Source organism: Balearica regulorum, chromosome 13 (assembly GCF_011004875.1).
Source record: "Balearica regulorum gibbericeps isolate bBalReg1 chromosome 13, bBalReg1.pri, whole genome shotgun sequence".
Taxonomy (NCBI): Eukaryota; Metazoa; Chordata; class Aves; order Gruiformes; family Gruidae; genus Balearica; species Balearica regulorum.
In genome coordinates, this window is record NC_046196.1 from 3467874 (window position 1) to 3478639 (window position 10766).

Genomic DNA, 10766 nt, shown 5'->3' on the forward strand with positions numbered 1-10766 from the left:
TGACTTGAAACACTACTGTCTGCCTGGCTTACAATGGCAGTGCTGGAGACAAAAAAACCCACAAATGAAGGACAAATCAATTCTGACACTGTTTTAAAAATAAGACCTCGACTGGTTTCAAATTTTTAACATCTTCTGACATTTTGGAGGCTTTCGCTAATTCTCCAAAGCCTTAAAAGCACTTTTCCTCTCACTGGCCTATTCTGATTTCCATTCAGATGCCACTTCTATTATTTAAGAGTTCTACTAAAAATGCCAAAAATGTTAATCAAGCCATGACTCATGCCAAATAGCTCAAGTGACTTGTATTATATTTGGAGACTGAGAATTAACCAACCATTCCACTCAATGCAAAAAAGAATATTTCATGTTTAACGTTAATGTTTAATGCTTTAAAACACAAATCTTGTTGATTTTGTTGGGGTCTTGTGTGAAGTTCAAGGTGGAACTGAGTGAGAATAGCTATCTGCATCTGTTGACCTACTCTCATTTCTGCAGACACCGGGGTTTTCTCAATTTTTCTCCTCTCCCGTATCTTTCCCCTGGCAGAGATGGCCGTGTGGGCTCTCCCAAATCCAGGTCAGGCATGATGCAGGGGCTTATTTAAAAATGGGTGGCTTGGGACAACCCTGGTGAATTTGCTGGACATAGTGTTAGGGCAGCAATGGGCAGCAGCCTCCACAGAGTAGGTGGCTAAGAGCAGGTCACTGTCACATCTGGAAAAGGCACATCTGGATCTGGGACAGGAGGTCCCTCTATTTACACAGATGGCTGTAGACAAACCTGTCCACGCTGTCATCTGGGCTGGATATGTTTCTCCTGCGCCTGGAAGCCACATGGCCATGTTAGGGTCATGCTACACCCAAGCTAATATAGTGATGCAACTGTGCAACTGGTAGTCTCTTCTGTCCCTCAGAAAGATGGTTGGAAGGGTGGTTAAAAACACCAAAATGTTGGAGAAAAAGTTGGAAACTGCTTTCCTAAAAAAGCACTAACAGAATTTTTGTTTGGATGTACTCTGACACAGTCCAGCCCCTTTAGCAGAACTCAAATGCCACATTGCTTTTAACATGCAATATTTTATTTTCCTTCCCTACATGGCACAAGCAGGATGCTATTCACTTGCATCATGTCTCATAGTAAATGTCCTGCCTTTGTACAAAAGCGCTCTGGATGCTGCAATTTTTACCCCCCCTCAGCATCCAAAACAAATCACACCCCATGTTAGCAGGAAGTGTTGAAAAGCCCAACCCTTGCAGGCTCACTGTTAGCCTGGCAGCAGGCATAATATCTGCTCGATAACAACATCTGGGCACTGATCCACATTTGGCATATGCAAGGCTTTATTGTATGCCACCCTTTGTTCCTGTTCCTTCTCCCCCACACTACTTTTTAGTGGATGGCAGAAGTCTGGGGGAATTACAGGAATTTGGCAACCTTAATTTAAACGCTGGGAGTTGATGGAGATGCTGAAGGATGTATGTTTTAAGAGCTATAGGAGCTCTTAAAACCTGCAGCAATGTATGGATTTCCTTGAGCAAAGTGAAACTAAAGGGACTTGCTTCCTTTTAGCCTGTTGCCTGCTCCCACGTCACGGTACAAGCTCACCTATCCTGCTGTAACACCATCAGTGAAATGCTGATGTAGGCTATGGGGGTCCATCTACATCTGAACTGAAGTGTCCTGGAAAGGTGGTTGTTCCTAGCTGTCCTTTCCTGCTAGTGAACAGGATGGGTTAGGGAGGTTTTGATGAGACACCAACTTCTTTAAAAGTTCTGTCACTCTTGGAAGGAATTTTTAAAGGAAGGAAAAGAAAAAAAAAATTAAAACCAACTCTAGCTACTGACTGGGGTCTCCATTAAGCCATGGCTTAGAAACCCTGTTCTTGTATTTCACTGTGCTGCATGAACAAATCCAAGAGCGAAGAGATCTCAGGTCTCTTCAACTCAAGGTGAGGACTGAGCCCTAAGCCTGTCATATGAGAGGTGCTTTATTTACCCATGTGATTTGTAGGATCCCAGGATGACTTGGATGGCTTTACACAATGATTCTTTGTAGAATATGGCAGCCCATTCACGTGTGGCCTCAATACTGAGCAATCCTGCACTCTTGAGAGTGAGTTCACTCCTGGGCTTGAGCCATGGCTGTCTTTCCCCCGGGACAATCCTGTATGAGCAGACAGTTCCTTCAAACAGACTTCCTCATTGTGCTATACAACTGCACTCGTGGCAAGGGAAATGCTGGTGATTTGGAACATTTTTTTCCAAGAAAAACACTGATTCAAGCTCATTGGCTTGGAATTAACTCATCTCAGGATATGAAGGTTGGAGCAAAGCAAAGATCAGAATTAACAGAAAATCATTGACACAGGGGTGATTCCTGCTGAAACAAACTAAACATTCAAACTCTCAGAAACTCTTTGAAATAAAATCTACAACGATCTGGGCCAGGGCTGGCAGCAAAAAGGTATTCCAGACCTTCAACAATGGTTTTTCCATGATCTTACAAGGAGTTCATTGTCCAATAAGCACTAATATGCATTCAAACAAGGATTACTCTTCCAAGCCTAAAATGCATTGTTCTTTTGTTATATGCGCTTTCTGTCCATGAAGTCATGGCAAGGCACTGAGGTTTCAGACTAACAGCAAACACTGGCTGTGATGTGATATTTCCACTTGGCTCCCCTCCCAATGGCTCCTGATAGAGCCATTGTTCTCAATGATGGCCATCCATAAAAAGTGACAACAGCAAAGCACCTACTTCCCGAGTCACTCACTAAGTCCTACACATTTGGCATCTGCGTCTCGAAATGGCAAAATGGTGTTCCCCAAAGACTTCCGAATTTGTCAGAATTGTTGCAACCCTTTTACCAGTAAGAATTTTCCTATGACTAGGACCCTGGTAGTAATTAATGCTCTTTGCTTCAGCCTGGGAAGTTTCAAAATGCTTGGAGTGGTTGGGAGCTTATGTTCTACCAGCCCAACTCCTATAAAAAAAACCCAGCTTATCTCTAAAGAAACTATTTAGCCATGTTCCAATGTCACTTTATTCGTCTTTTAAACACTCCTGACCGAAAGCAACAAAACCTGCTGCTTCATTTGGCACTGGAGCAAAGTCTTCAGCATGTGTAAGCCACCAGGGAGTTTGCCGGGCTGTGCCAGCTTTCACCAGCTGAGCATCGTACCAGCAATGGTTTCAGTGCTCATGGACTTCCAACCCCCTGATGTTTTCTTCAAGTTTCAGACTGAAACTCAACATAAAACTCAGACTGTAAATTTGACTTTTCCTTGGTCTCCAATCAGAACCATAAATCAACCCCAGATTTGCTTTGAACTTGGTTGCGCTTGCCCCAGAAAGTTCAGGAACTTTAATGGTCCTTTGGGACAGACTCAAGCCCATTTTAGAGCATTTACAAAGAAAACATCAAACTGGATGAATTTTCTGTGGTTTTGCTACATGCCTTTGGCACAGCTCTGGCAAACCCTGACAAGGATCCATTTCAAGTAAAAATAATGATAAACCGGGCATTTGACTGATGTCATCAGACAACACACAAACAAACAAACAAGCTGAAGGCATCGTAAGGTTTTATGTGGTTTCACTTTGCTCGAACTTTATCAGCATAATGGGACTGGTTCTCCTTTCCTTTGCAATGATGTAAATCAGGAGTAAAGCCATACTTTAGCTGTGATGGTTATCAGGCTCAGATAAAGCTTTTCAGATCTTTTCTCTGTGGACTTGAAATGTCTGGCCAAATACAGTTTTGGATCCAAGTTAATAGTCTCACTGTGAAAATGCTGGAGAGCCCCAAAGGCATCTGTATTACTCCGCCATGCTGGGACAGAGAAAGTTCTGAAATACAGCTTTTCTGTTTAAAGAGGATCTGCTGTCACTTCTCAGGTGATGCTCATTGCTTTCAACCAGAGAAAACCTGAAGCAATCAAAGTAAAAATTTGCCCCACAGTGAAGTGAACGTGCTGCTCCCAGACCCATCCTCCAAAAAGTGGCTGAAGTATCTTCTAAACATTCTCAATGTAGCTAACTGTCTGAAATTAATGTTGAGACAAAACAAGAGATAGAATGTATTTTTCGTGGTTTATAAATACACGCTATGTCCAAAAATCTTACAGAATGTTTAAAAGAGGCTTGCCAAGTGTTCAGAGCACTTATCTTAAAATGTGCCTTTAGACTGTACAAAAATTCTAAAATTATACAAACACATACATACATGTATACATTTCCAAGTCAGGTGGGACCTTATAATAATCCCGTCTAACGTCCTTTTATTGTTAGGTGACTTTTGAATTTGTTTTTCTTTCTTTAAGCTGAAGTGTCACAGAATTCTGCATCGAAGGGCTGTGCTCAAATCATCAGCTTGGTATCCAAGTGCGGATATTGTTAGTGAGCAGGGTCATGCTTCTCATTTCTGTTTTGCCTTAAGCATTCATACCTAAAAGTGTTAATAAGTTGTCATAGAACAGTACTCGGTAACGAGTCCAAGTTTCTGGAACTCTTTATGAAACATGAAGCTCATGACATGACACCCTGGTTCATAACATAAAGCATATTATTGCCCTTTACAATGTCAGAGGGCATATTTAAGAGTAGCTACTGTAGCATTATTCACAAATGAAGTGGTAGAAAAAAAATACATCACCAGAAATCACATCTTTACAATGTTTGAACTTATAGATCCAGGGGTTGTATACCTGTCTATCACCCTAATGTCCAGGCATAACCTAAATTATATCAGTAGCAATAGGAATGTCTCTGGTGGATTTAGCAGCAATTCTCATTTCCTCTATCTCATGGGTATATACGGTGCTTTGTGTGATTTGTTTGATTGATTTATTAATTATGCAGCTTTCATCTGTTCATTTTTAGCTTTGTACATACTTCATCAGTTTGCTTTGCAAGTTTTGTTTCTTGGTTTTCTGAATTTGTTAGGCGACCAACCTTTGGTTGTATCACCCCATAAATGACTGGTGGGAATTGGTGGACATCCTTTGGCTTTGGTGGACCTATGCAGATCTCAAAGCTTATAAAAATGTTCCAGAAGAGTCATTTATTGAATCCATGAGAATTGCTTACAATCACAGTTAAGGCTGGCGGGGCAGCTACATGTAACAAACTCTTTCTATTAATATGCGGTTAAGGGATACAGGGGTTTTTTCATCGAACTGCAATATTTCCATTTAACTTCCTCCTCTAAAGAGGAGAACTGTTTTTCACTGAAAAATAAGTTTTAAAGGAAGTACTCTATTCTTAAATTTAACACTAGGAAATTAAGCCCTGAATCTGAAGATCTGTGAGCGATTTTGCTTATGTGAACATTTCCATTGATTTCAACAAAGATCTTCACACTGGAGAATTACTCACATGGCTCATAAGATCAGGCAATCTAGGTTAGTTAACGAAATAAGGATACTAAATCATTTTCTAATCTATATTGTTCTTTTTGACTGCCAAAGTGCTGGCTATATTTATTTTTTATAATCCTGATAAGGAAACATTCCTAAAACATTAGCAAAAAAAATCCAGCTTGAGTGAAAGGACAAAGTGAAACAAACATCTTTCAGCCTTTCTCCACTGTTGCTGATCTTTAAATAGCAAACTTGATCTTCTGTCAGAGCAGATATCGGGTGGTTATACAGCAAGTAGCTCAACAAGATGGGATTGGAAAATCCTCCAAGGTCTTTAATCGACAATCTCTGCCTCTTGCTTTGAGCTCTTCCCCTGCTCTTGCCTTTGGAAGAAGTCATGCTTGAGAACGTTTAATCCACTGCAGCCCTTAGCACCGTCCCTCTGGGAGCTCACTCATGCTTGTTATCGTATGTTCGCCATGTCAGAGGTTAGAGGGTATAACGTGCAACGTAAGCCAATCGCCGGCTCCTTGCTTGGCCGAGACTTATCTACGATCACAGCCAAGGCAGGATCGAGATGTAGCAAACTCTATTAGCATGTAGTTTATAGATGGGGAGCAAAGTCACACACTGCCTTCTAAATATGGCCAGAATTTGTTTGAAACTTTATAAGATGTTTTCCATTCCCGGGTATTGACTTTGTAAGCGATACCTTCTAAAGCTTTAACAGGCGTGAGAAATTTAAATATACAACCCCCTTCGACCTGAAAAAGGAAAACAGTATATTTTAAACAATTGTGCAGGGGAAGACAGTGGCAGAACTGAAAAGGAGCTTGGTTGGACCTCTAAAAGCAGTCACCCTGAAGAGAGGAAAGTTAACAACACCCACCTATTTGAAAGCAAATGTTTCTGGGATCAGAGCTCTGGGTAATGTGAACCACACAGATATGGGATAGCCCAGGGGGGCTAGAGGAAGTTTAGATCCATTCTGAAAAGGTCATGCTACCACACTTCATTTTTATATTGTTATGGAGAAACCTACTCCGCCACTTAAAAACTGACCATTCTTATTTATATAGCTCCTCACTGAAAGATGTTTGAAATAATGAGCACACTGAATGATTTCCAAGATGTGTTGCCATTGTTTAATCTCTGCTTTTGACTCCCCAGATGCTGATTGCTTCATTCTCATTTGCCATGGGGGAAAGATGCATCTTCCAAGCCCTCAGGAAAGCTCACGTTGCTTTTGAGAAATACTGGGATCAGATCTTCCAGAGAACTTCTACTGAACGTGAGTAATTTGCTGTGGACATGTGCTGATGTAGAGTGTAGGACTGTTGCCTTCCCTCTAATAGCTTATCCACAAAGGGCAATAGTAGAATGTAAAACACCACTGTCTCGCAAGAGAAGCCTACTTGCCTATTGCCTTTAACTTGTAATGTGGTGAGGCCATTGATCGTGCTCTTGACAAAGCAGCTCAGGCTATGACAAGCAATTGCCTGGGTGTACTGTTTGCCATGAGAAATCAATGGGTTTGGAACACAATGCTTGTGCTTAAAATAGCAAAATTCCCTTTGAGGAAGAGATCTTACAATATAAGTCCCTTAAACAGATCAACAACCAAGAAAATAAAACCCATTTTACAGACAGCCAAAATGAGGGAAAAATAAACGCAGCAGTTGTCCCGTAAATTAGTGACAAAGTCACAGCTTGAAGCTAAATAACCTGATTCTGAATGGGCTAATTTCACTGCTAATCCACACTGCTCTTTTATGTGCGAGGAAAGACAGGGATAAATTGAGGTTCCCACTTCTGAAACTGTGCTGTGTCCTCCTACAAATGAGCAGTCCTGAACCTGAAATGATTTCAAATGATTTCATGAATGGCTAACTTTTTTTTTGTTGCACACAATCTAAATGTGTTAGCACACATAAAAGGTAGGGAAAATACAGAAAGGCAGTCATGAGTGTGTTGCTCTTCTGCCAAGCTCTCATGTGGTCCTTCACCTTACTAAGATAAGGAGAGAAGGAATAACACACTACACAAACACAAATACCAAGACTAGCTGTGATTGCTCGTCTTCCACCCTAGACTTAATCCACATCCGCTCTGAACAGCTACAGACATTAGCACCACACACCTTAAATGAAAAATGAGGAGGCAAAGGGTTTGATGTAATATGACAAAGAGTCAATGCTACATTAAAATAATGGAATTGTACCGTGAATGCATATTTCATTACCTCGGAAAATATATATTTCACCAATCATTATGAAGAGTAGACAAGCTCGGCATGATTTATTCAAGCCTTTATTAACTTGTCCTACACTTAATGCTGACAGCTTGGTGATGTTTTCCAAGATCCAGTGGCTTCTTCTTGAAAAGAAGTTAAGTAGGCTCATGTGTAAAACATTAACTATATATGCATCCCAGAATTTAACCACTATTAGCTAATGACCAGAGCAAAGCAATATTTTTTTTGCAAATAAATCGGTCACCAAAAAGTGTGGTTTTGGAGAGATCAAAACAACTGGAAAATATTGTTTCTGGTCAAACAGAACATTTTGGAAACACCAGCATTGATCATTTAAACATTTTAAATTCTCGCATTTTGGGTGACTTGTCAGAAAAGGTAAGGTTTTTTAAAACACAATTGGAAGAAGATGTCCAGTATTTCAGAAGAAAATATGACCACAGCAAACAGATGTTTTACATGCATTTCAAGAGCTTGCTCAAAGTGCTCCACTTGGGAACAGTAATCAATACTTTACCTCTGGACGTCCGTTAGCAGGGATGACTTGGGTCCCATGAGCACCAGTGTGCATGATCATTCAATAAATTATTTCTCTTAACTAATTTCCGAGCAAGATTTTTTTCTGCTGAAGAAGAAAAATAACATGTGTGCTGTTAGATGAGACTTTTTCTTCCCAAAGCCTGGAGCTAAGGATCTCATACATGAACATCTGAAGTCCAACTTCTGTTGGGAATCCATATTTAGACTGTTTTTTGCAAAAATACATGTTTAAATGCCAATCTTAGGAAAGTGCTTTATGTTTGTAAGACAAGAGCAATCTTAGAATCAGTAGTCAACAGGGCTGAGCAGGTACCCAAACTCTGGTCACATGCTGAAATGCTTTTCTGCTTTCTGACCCTAAATGAGCGTCCTGACAAGCAGCTATATTCAGGGTGGTCTTAAATCTCTTACTAGGAGCTGGTTTAAATCAGAGGGAGGGATGAGGCAGGGGAATATAAATGTTCTCTGGGGCCCATTTCAGTTTTTATGAGGTACGTATTCCAGCCAGCAGAAAAGGGCTAAGATCAAGCCAGCCATCTTCCAGGTGAGACTCCATCCTTTAAAACCCTTCTGTGAGGGCCCTTAATAACTTTGCCATGTGTAAACATGCCTGATGCTTTTCTTATGAGCTCAGAGCGACAACCAGAGCAAGAAGAGAGCAGCAGCTCAACACTTTTTGACGTCAGTTCTTATAAGCCTAAGCAGTTGATAACCATGACACTCAAGAATCTGGGTATCACATATCATTAGAGAGCCACATGAAGCAGCACGATAGGTTTCAGAGCTACCTCACCCCACTATTACAGCAACGAGCTCTGAGTTTACCCAGGATTTTTTCCGTGGGCTGTAATGACCGAAGCACAATTTAACCCCTTAACCTCTCAGCACATGGGTCACATTTCAGTCCAATAGAGGACACACACCAAGTGGCTCATGTTTATTTTCCAATTGTCATTTTCAGTTTACCTTGAAGAACCTGATCTTTAAGTTGGTAACAAATAGCTACTGAAACCAGCTGAGGATTTTTTTTTTCCAGCTATAAACCAGTCAACCCCGAGAAAGACCCCATGAGACTGTAGAACATTTGCTTCCCATGTCAGCTGAGAAGCTTCCCAAAACGGCAGAAGACAAAGTACGTCAGATGGCTTTTGTATTCCCGCTTTGCTCTGGCCGTGCTGGGTCATCAAGGGATATAAAATGTATCAGACTTGGCTAATTTAATTTTCAGGCAGAAAGAACATTTTACTAATGGCACTCTGACTTATCTGTGCTGTTACAGCCTGAGCCAATGGACATCGAGGCCAGTGAAGAGTCAGTCATTGATTGTCCTCAGCAAACCTCAGGGAAGGTATTTAAAATTTTTAATGCAGTTTTAGAAACATTATTTTAGCAGCTTGCTGTTCCAAATAGGTAAGTTTGTTGGTAACTTCTTGATTCAAATAAGCTTGCTGGTTTACACCCATGAGAACAATTTCTCAAGTAAATCTGGATTAAGACAGATTTCAGAGATAATACACCCAGAGTTCTGCCTAGGTGTTCAATTATTAGCGAAATAAATATTCATGTCTTTGTCTGTATCATGCTCAGAATGTGGTTCCCAAAAAAAAAAAAAAAAAAAAAAGCCTCTAGGCAAGTCTGATTTAATCTGGAGAATGTGTTCACATGGATGGTGAAAGATAACTTTGTAAGGAAGCCTAAAACCAAGCAGTCTCATATCCAAATGTCCAGTTTATAAGGCAGAATAAACCCGGGCACAATTTTCCACACGTAATCTCTCATCAGTTGTAAATTCCAAACCTACACTGAAAACAGCCTTTGCCATCTGATTTAATCGGACACAAAGGCAGACATTTCAAGGCTACCCATTTTGTGGTACTCCCAAGGCTTTGGGTCTTTTTCCTTCTGCTCTAATGCAAAATTAGAGCTTTATAAAAATCCCTGTTGGTGATTCACTATTGTAAGCGCTTCCATATTGCTTTCCCACTTCCTACCATGCACAAAAACTTGTATTTTGGATGCAAGTTTCTGTAATCAGATACAAATAGACAAGTCAGACTTGCAACATGGCTGCCCCGATATCCTCCCTGCTTTATGCTGCTCCAACCATCTCTTCCTATAGAGGAAATCAACAGGAGTCCAAAGAGGTGCAATAGTACAAGAACTATCCTCAGTTTGCAAACACCTCATCCTTTTGGGGAAAATTGCCATGCCTGGTCACAGGGGAGCTTTTCCTCTCTTCCAGATGCTTTGGCTTCGGTGGGTAGGTCAAGCCCAAAGCTTTCCAAGAGGTGCATGAGGTTTTAGCCGCACAATTTGCTTTAAAGTCAAAGGGAGCCGTGCAGCTAAGCCTTGGCCAGCAGGTACGGTATGTGGCCTTACATAACTGTAACATTTATTGGTTTGGTGAGCTCTATGAAATGCTCTTTGGGTGGGCTTGAACTTCCCCCACAAAAAAAACCCCAAACAATTATAGACTCTGGGCTGGTAAACACTGAGGGCTGCAGTGCAGCTCTCAGCTCTGCCTTCGAGTTGGCCAAACCTCTCAGCCCTTTGCCGCGTAGCGGCAGCTGAACTCTGATAGCATCAAATGCGGGATGAGGTCACAGCTT

At 41.1% G+C, this 10766-nt stretch overlaps 1 long non-coding RNA gene across 1 annotated transcript; it reads left to right on the forward strand.

Moving 5' to 3' along the window:
* Positions 1–6550: 6550 nt before the first annotated feature.
* Positions 6551–9501, forward strand: LOC142603722 (uncharacterized). Its single transcript, XR_012837610.1, has 3 exons — positions 6551–6654; positions 9194–9289; positions 9437–9501. It is a non-coding gene; the product is annotated as an uncharacterized LOC142603722 (long non-coding RNA).
* The last annotated feature ends 1265 nt before the right edge of the window (positions 9502–10766 follow it).